General features: G+C 40.7%; 1 long non-coding RNA gene across 1 annotated transcript; it reads left to right on the top strand.

The window, feature by feature from the left end:
• Nucleotides 1-245: 245 nt before the first annotated feature.
• Nucleotides 246-5,854, top strand: LOC133663790 (uncharacterized). Its single transcript, XR_009828410.1, has 4 exons — nt 246-332; nt 4,079-4,348; nt 4,443-4,643; nt 4,835-5,854. It is a non-coding gene; the product is annotated as an uncharacterized LOC133663790 (long non-coding RNA).
• The last annotated feature ends 2,075 nt before the right edge of the window (nt 5,855-7,929 follow it).

Raw genomic sequence — 7,929 nt, 5'->3', positions numbered from 1 at the left:
TGAAGCCCTTTGTGTTGCCACTTGCCTTTGAATATAGAGTGAATGAATGATGGGTTCTCAGTTCAGTTCAGTACTCAAGTGTAAAGCACAATGAAAAGCTCTATATACATATGATCCATTATTATATTGTTATTAGTAGTGGTCTGTGACGTAACATTATCAGGTAATAAGAAGGGACTTTTATTTTGAAGGCGAGTTGGTCCCTCCTCTAGTTTCCGGTAGTCTCAGCACGACAGTCAGACGCCCACTTGTTTACACACAAGACAGGTTTACGTGTTTCAGCGCTCCAAGTTTGTTGTTTCTTCCCACAAAGTGCCTTGGAAACATTGTCTGTAAGTCTTGTGTCTGTTTTATGAGTAACATGAAGACGTTGTGTGTGTGTGTAAATGTAGAAATAGCGCTGTGCGACGATAGCTTGTTCTGCTGTTTAGCTTGTTGCTACTTAGCATGTAGCTTCTTTGCTCGCTCGCTCACTCCTCTAAGGGAGGGTGCAATGTTTATAAATGTAAATCCTATTCATGTGTGGCTATGAGTATTACATGGGCTATATAGGGCTATTTACATCACTTTATGAGCACTGTTTACATGCTATTGTGTGGGCTGTGTGTGTATGTGTGAAAACATATTATGCAGCAAACATTGATGGAAATGTAGTTACTTAATGGTGTTTATTTGACATATATTTGGTGTCTCTTTATACAGTTTTACAATAATAACAACAAAGAAAGAAATGACCAATTAGACAAGAAGAAAGGAAAAGTGCATTCCCTGTGAAAACCACTAAAGCTTCTTAAATATAAAAGGCCTGGACTCTTTCTTCCCTTTCTTTGGAATCTTCATGTTAGCTATCTGTCAACTTGTTTACGTCACGGAAACAGACACGTAGGACGGAATATGGTCTAACCCACTCTCTATAGTTTTTGATAAATATCAATCCAAAGTCCTAATGTTGGTAGGAAAGCGCCTCAAAAATTAAAAACGGCTTATCTGCCGTTGAAAGATAAACTGATCGGTCACAGGACGGAAAAATGTGTTGGATTTAGGCTTCAGGAACTTTATATGCTGCAGTCACATATTGCAGTTATTGTTGTCCTAGTTAATTTTACCACATATATAATCAAGGCCTAATTTCCATATGCAGGCATCATATTTCATGCATGCTTTCATTGCCATGACATATTCCAACTCGGCCATGATATATTCCAAAGTAGGATAAATACTTGAACCGGTCAAGGACACACCACTCATATTCACACTGACAGGCAGAGTTTGCTCATACAGAAACTGTACTACACATGTAAGAAGCCTGAATAGAGACGGGCGATGTTCTTTAGGTAAAAGGTTGGACTTTGTCAGGTGTTTGACTTGCTTGACTAGGTTCAAGGTTCAAGGTTCAAAGGTTTTATTCGTCACATGCAGAGTACACCACACCACAGTGAAATGCTTTTTTACATGCTCTTAATATATTGCGTACAGTGGGATCCAAACACAAGTTGCTGAATCTAATACACTAAATACAACAAATACAACAATTTGAATAGCTCTGATGTACATTAATTACAAGACAATAAGTTGCACAATAAGTCCCAGTAGTTATGGTAGAAGTATCAGTACAAGTAAAAGTACAGTAGTCACATACAGTACCAGTGCAATATCAAATAGTATAACAGTATATACAGTATAGGAAGTAATAAATATTAAGGTGTCTACAGTTCTTTTGGCAGTTGAGTAGTGACAGTAGTATGAACAGAGGTAATGGAACAGTATGACTTCTTTATACTCTTGTTTTTACATTATTTACAGTCATTGAATGACTGTAAAAAATATTGTAGTCCGGTAATTACAGTACTACAAACTAATTTCATCAATACTTTTAATTACTCCTCAAAAACATACCGCTTGAATGTTAACCATTCCTGCAATCACACTCCATACACAGTATGGGCAAATAGGGTCACTTAAGCAGATTAAGCAATAACCTTCAAACATGATTACCGTATTTCCTTGAATAGCCGCAGGGGCGCTAATTAATTTAAAACCTCTTCTCACTCCTGCGGTTACCAAAACCATGCGGAATGAGCAAGCATGCTCTAATTATTTTAAAACCTCTTCTCACTCCGGCGCATACCTTATCATGAAAAGCACATTTAATAAAAAAAAACGTTATTATGATCTTACCTTTACTTGTAAATGGGTCCATGTGCAGCTGCTTCTGATCAAAGGCAGTCTTTCTCATCTTTCTTCAATTTTAAAAGTCTCTGGAGATATTCCTTTAATTATTACCTCCTGCTTCGATTGAAAGTCCAGTTTAGAAAACGGTTTTATTTTAGATATGTAATCCTCCATGGTAAAAGTGCAAGCAAACAATTGCTGCATGCTTGCTGCTTGTTGTCTTCTTCTGCAGTACCTGTCTCCTGCAGTACTGGTAGTCGCAAGAAGGATCACTAGCGCCCTCTACCACCAGGAGGCGGGAGTCATTTAATGACTCATATTTGACCCGGCGGAAGTGCCAAGCATGCGCTAATTATTTTGCGAATCGAATTTGACCCGGCTGTAATTCTAGGCAGGCGAATACTATATTCCCGGCGCCAATTCAAGGAAATACGGTATACTAGATTGGTTAATGTTTAACTGTTTGTAACAACCTTAAATAGGCTCTAAAGGGGAAAACTACCAATGTCTGAGTAGGTGCTATGGACTGAGGCTATGCTTGTAGACTTGATTGAAGCTGTGATGCAGGGATATTCAACTAAATTGTTTTGGGTGCTACACTTCCGCCCGAATGCAGCTGATATAGACTCCAGCGACCTCCCGTGACCCCGAAAGGGATAAGCAGTAGAAAATTAATGAATGGATGGATTTCCAGAAAGCTAAGGATCGGAGGGGCCAGACTTGTCCCTTCACTGTTAGTCTTGTTTTGCATATTCCAGAGAACCAGAGTCCTCTACAGTAGATACTAGTGTTTGTACGGTATACCGGTATTAGTATTAGTACTCCGCCTCTAAAAAGTACCGGTCCCCCCATCATCGTCACGTCGCGTCATTGCTGGTTTACGAGCAGACGAGCATGTTCGACAGCGCTCAATCACGGAGTACTTACAAGCAGACACAGTGTGTAGACAGAAAAGGGAGAACGGACGCATTTTGGTCTAAAAACTAAAGATAAAGGGGAAGTTATAACACTGAAACACCCCCAGGAAGAGGTGCTTTAAGAAATGGCTAGCTAGCTAGCTGCTAAAGTCCATCCGCAGCCTGCAGTGTTTTAGCTACTTCTAAATCACTAATCCTCGCCTCCATGGTGACAAATCATCCCTGCAGGACCAGGAATAGCTAAAGATGCTTCACCACACACTGTAGCTCACCGGCGCCCCAATGTAAACAAACGCCATTGGTGGATCTATACCTGACATCCACTGTAATGACACCAAGTACAGGAGCGTATCTTGTCAATACTACTATGATTACATCAATATCTTTTAGCATCACAAATTCTTCTTTCGTTTTTTTAAAGTTTATAATATGTTTATAAACCCAGAAAATATGTCCCTGGACACATGAGGACTTTGAATATGACCAATGTATGATCCTGTAACGACTTGGTATCGGATTGATACCCAAATTTGTGGTATCATCCAAAACTAATGTAAAGCATCCAAACGATAGAAGAATAAGTGGTTATTACATTTTAACAGAAGTGTAGATAGAACATGTTAAAAGAGAAAGTAAACATATATTAACAGTAAATGAACAAGTAGATTGATAACTAATTTCCTACCACTTGTCCTTAATACTTTTGACAAAATAATAGAATGGAAAATGACACAATATGTTACTGCATATGTCAGCAGCTAAGTTAGGAGCCTTTGTTTGCCTGCTTACTAAAAAAAGACAAGTTGTCTTGTATGTCTACTATTTTATTTAAGGACAAACTTGCAATAAGAAACATATGTTTAATGTACCGTAAGATTTGTTGTTAAAATAAAGCCAATAATGCAATTTTTTGTGGTATCGAAATACATTACCGGTGCCAAAATATTGGTATCGGTAACACTAGTAGACACATGATTTTTTTGTCAAAGGCTACGTTCACACTGCATGGTCAGAGGTCCAAAAAGCAGGAAGTGTCACGTCGCATTCGCAGTCCCGCATGTCTTCTGCTGCAAGCTCTGCCGATGCCTCCGCTGGCAGCGCGCCAGGACACGCCACTGCTCGCTCTGGCCGCATCGCGGCCACACACCGGCAAGGGTGCAGGCCATCAGCAATCCGCGCACCTGGGACTGATGAAGGCGAGCAGTATAAAGACCAGCGGACCCGAAGATCCTGGGCCGGAACGTAGTTAACTCCTCGTAGTAAGTATCCCGTCTCTGGCTTCCCTCCCGCGTACTTGATCTTTCTCTGTGTCTTCCCAGTTCCCGTGTCTTATGCCCCTTGTGTTTCCCGCAGTACTTCCCGTGTCTCCCGTGATTGAGCAGTGTGCCTCGACTCCCCTTTGGACTTTGGACTGCCTCCCTCGATCTTCAACCCCTGCTTGGACACGGACCCTTTTGACGCCTGGCTATACCCCCCGAAAACCTGCCTGTCTCACGGACACTCGAGCCTGCCTTTCCCCTTCGGGACTTCCGCCTCTCTCGCTCAACACTCCCGGTAAGACACTCATTAATTCCAACACATAGTCTCACACCATACACTCCTTTTGGATTTGTCACACTCCATTCTCTAGTTGATATTATTAGTATTGTTTATTATATTTATAGTGCATATATATAATAAATCATTGAGCTTACTACGCCCTCTTGTGGTCTGTGCCGTCTACACTCCCCCCATAAACATTACAGAAAGTGGAACAAAAATAAGAGCGCCGACAGGAAACAAACACCAAACAAGCAACCACCACCAGAAGTGACGTGACAGATCGTCACAGAACTGAACCAGAGCCATTCCGGCCCGGATTTAGCCTCTGGCTGCCAGTTAAAAAGCCCTGCTGTAATGCTAAAATGTATGACAACATCAAGAACGTTTTCCAGAGGACTGGGCACGGTAATACATCGAAGATTATAGAAATTATTGATCATTTTTAAAAATCTGGATTTATTGAGTACCCTGTAACAACCTCCATGTATTTTCTATTTCTTGTTGAACTTATATACCAGCACATCTCAACTTTAATGAAGCGAATGCAGTTCCTGCTTCCGTTCCGTCCTTTTGGGGCTTATTGTTATGTTTTGACACATTGCATCATATCTTTTGCAGCCTTGCTTGTTCCTGTTTCATTATCTTTTCTGCCTTAACTTGTGCGCTTGCTTCCCTGGACTCTGCCTCCTCAATTAGTAATGATAATTATGAATTAAACCTTATTTGAGTTTTTCCTGCCTGCATCTCATGCTGCGACATCACCAATATAATTGACAATTAAGGTGAATCTCTGCTCGATGAGCTGAACACCATTATTACTGATGAAACTTCTGGAAAAGCTTTGAGAGCGTTAATTACGATTTGTAATCTAGTATCTTAATTATGTTCATTAACAGAGCAAAAACTCTTTAACAAAGTGCTAAAGTAAACGTTTTACTTTTTCTAATGTCAGATTCATTGGACTAGTTGATGCAGTATGGATGTATAGAACAGAGGAGTATTAATATATTAGTAGGATTTGAATATAAGATGCAGTTTAAATCCATAAATGTACATACATTGACCTACTTGCCATCATCACTGTATGTTTTATGTTTAGTTATAGCTGAATAGCTAATTTACCCACCCGGTTTGCCCCGGCGTGCATTAATCAGACTCAGTTCAGTGAAATTATACCTCTACTGTAAATCATCAGCTCAAAACAGTCATTATCTAAGATGATTGCCAGCACTTTTTTTATTACCACACATAAATCATCTTTTGTTTTCCACTGGATGCGTAATGGCTGCGGAACAGGGGCGCCACAGCGGCTGACCCTTTCCGTTTCAATTCTAGTCAGTGTGGCAGATTCCACTGTCCGACTGTCTGCGCCAACGTCGCCATGCCGGTGGCGTACCGCATCTCTGCGCTAAACATACACAACGCTTCTGTACTTTACAGACGGCGCAGCACGGCAGATCTATTTAGCTAAAATATGCTTGTGTCGTAAAGAGAGTCATACACAGCCATAAAATAGAACATCTGGTTTATATTTCTGTTTTCCACCAAAATGTAAGCCAAAAGTTTCACTGGAACTAAGGGGCCAACCCCAACTCCTGAAAACAACCACACACCATAATTCCTCCTCCACCAAATTTCACACTCGGCACAATGCAGTCCTGGCAACCTCCAAACCCAGACTCGTCCATCAGATTGCCAGATGGAAAAGCGTGATTCATCACTCCAGAGAAGGCGTCTCCAGTGGCGATGTGCTTTACACCACTGCATCCGACACTTTGCATCGGGCTTGGTGATGTATGGCTTAGATGCAGCTGCTCGGCCATGGAAACCCATTCCATGTATGGGGGGCTAATTGGAAGGTCACATGAAGTTTGGAGCTCTGTAGCAACTGACTGTGCAGAAAGTCTTTGCACTATGCGCTTCAGCATCCACTGACCCCTTTCTGTCAGTTTACGTGGCCTACCACTTGGTTGCTGTTGTTCCCAAACTCTTCACTTTTCTTATAATAAAGTTGACTTTGGAATATTTAGGTGCGAGAACATTTCACGACTGGATTTGTTGCACAGGTGGCATCCTATGACAGTTCCACGCTGGAAATCACTGAGAGCGGCCCATTCTTTTACAAATGTTTGTAGAAACCGTCTCCATGCCTAAGTTTTTGCTTTTATACACCTGGCCAAGTGATTAGGACACCTGATTCTCATCATCTGGATGGGTGGCCAAATACTTTTGGCAAGATAGTGTATCTCTCATCCTGCAGGGATGATACTTATAAGAAACATACTTTATTTGTTGCCATGGAGGCGAGGATTAGTGATTCAGAAGTAGCTAAAACACTACGGAGAGACGTTAGCCGCTGGCTAGCAATTAGCTAACTAGGTTTTCAAGCACCACTTAAGTGTTCATATCGCCACCTTTATCGTTAGATTTAAAGCCAACATACGTCCATTTCCCCTCGTCTGGATTCAAACTGTTTCTGCTTGCAAGTGCTGTGCTCACAGGCTTACATATTTAATTGTAATACCACAGCACTTTAATCACAATTATTTTATTGGTTTATTAGGTATTATATTTGTATTAGATAATTTGTGTAGTTTTTAAAAAATGTTTTTATGTTTTATATGATTTGTGTTTGCTTGTTTCATCCTGTCTTGACGCTGAATTACAAATATCTGCACAACTATTTTACCTCCGGATACCATTAAAGAAACCTTGACCTTGACCTGTGTGTGTGTGCGTGTGTTGAATAACATGCGCCGCGGCGCGTATACCAGCATGTAAATGAACAAATAAGCACAGGTATTTTTCAAAAAGCAGTATAGTGCCGTTTTTAATTCATTAGTACTGCATTACTTTATTCGTACCGGTTTACTGTACAACTCTAGCAGGGTTGTACGGTATACCGGTATTTAGTATAGTACCGCGATACTAATGAATAATTTTCGGAACTATACCACCTCTGAAAAGTACCGGTACTGGTACACACCGTAGATCACCGGCATCAAAATGTAAACAAACGCTATTGGTGGATCTACACCTAACATCCACTGTGATGATACCAACTACAGGAGCATATCTAGTCGATACTACTATGATTACATCAGTATGTTTTGGCATCACAACATCTACTTTCATTTAAAAAAAATGTATATTATGTTTATAAACTCAGGAAATATGTCCCTGGACACATGAGGTGTCATGAGCCGTGGTCCGGATCATGTTTCCGTTAAGTTCTTTTAGATTAACTCCATTAGTTCCTGTTTTTTGTGCACTTTTGTTTGTTTTGTTTGCCATGGTT

Source organism: Entelurus aequoreus, linkage group LG13 (genome assembly GCF_033978785.1).
Source record: "Entelurus aequoreus isolate RoL-2023_Sb linkage group LG13, RoL_Eaeq_v1.1, whole genome shotgun sequence".
Lineage (NCBI taxonomy): Eukaryota > Metazoa > Chordata > Actinopteri > Syngnathiformes > Syngnathidae > Entelurus > Entelurus aequoreus.
This window is presented reverse-complemented; position numbering and strand designations above follow the sequence as displayed.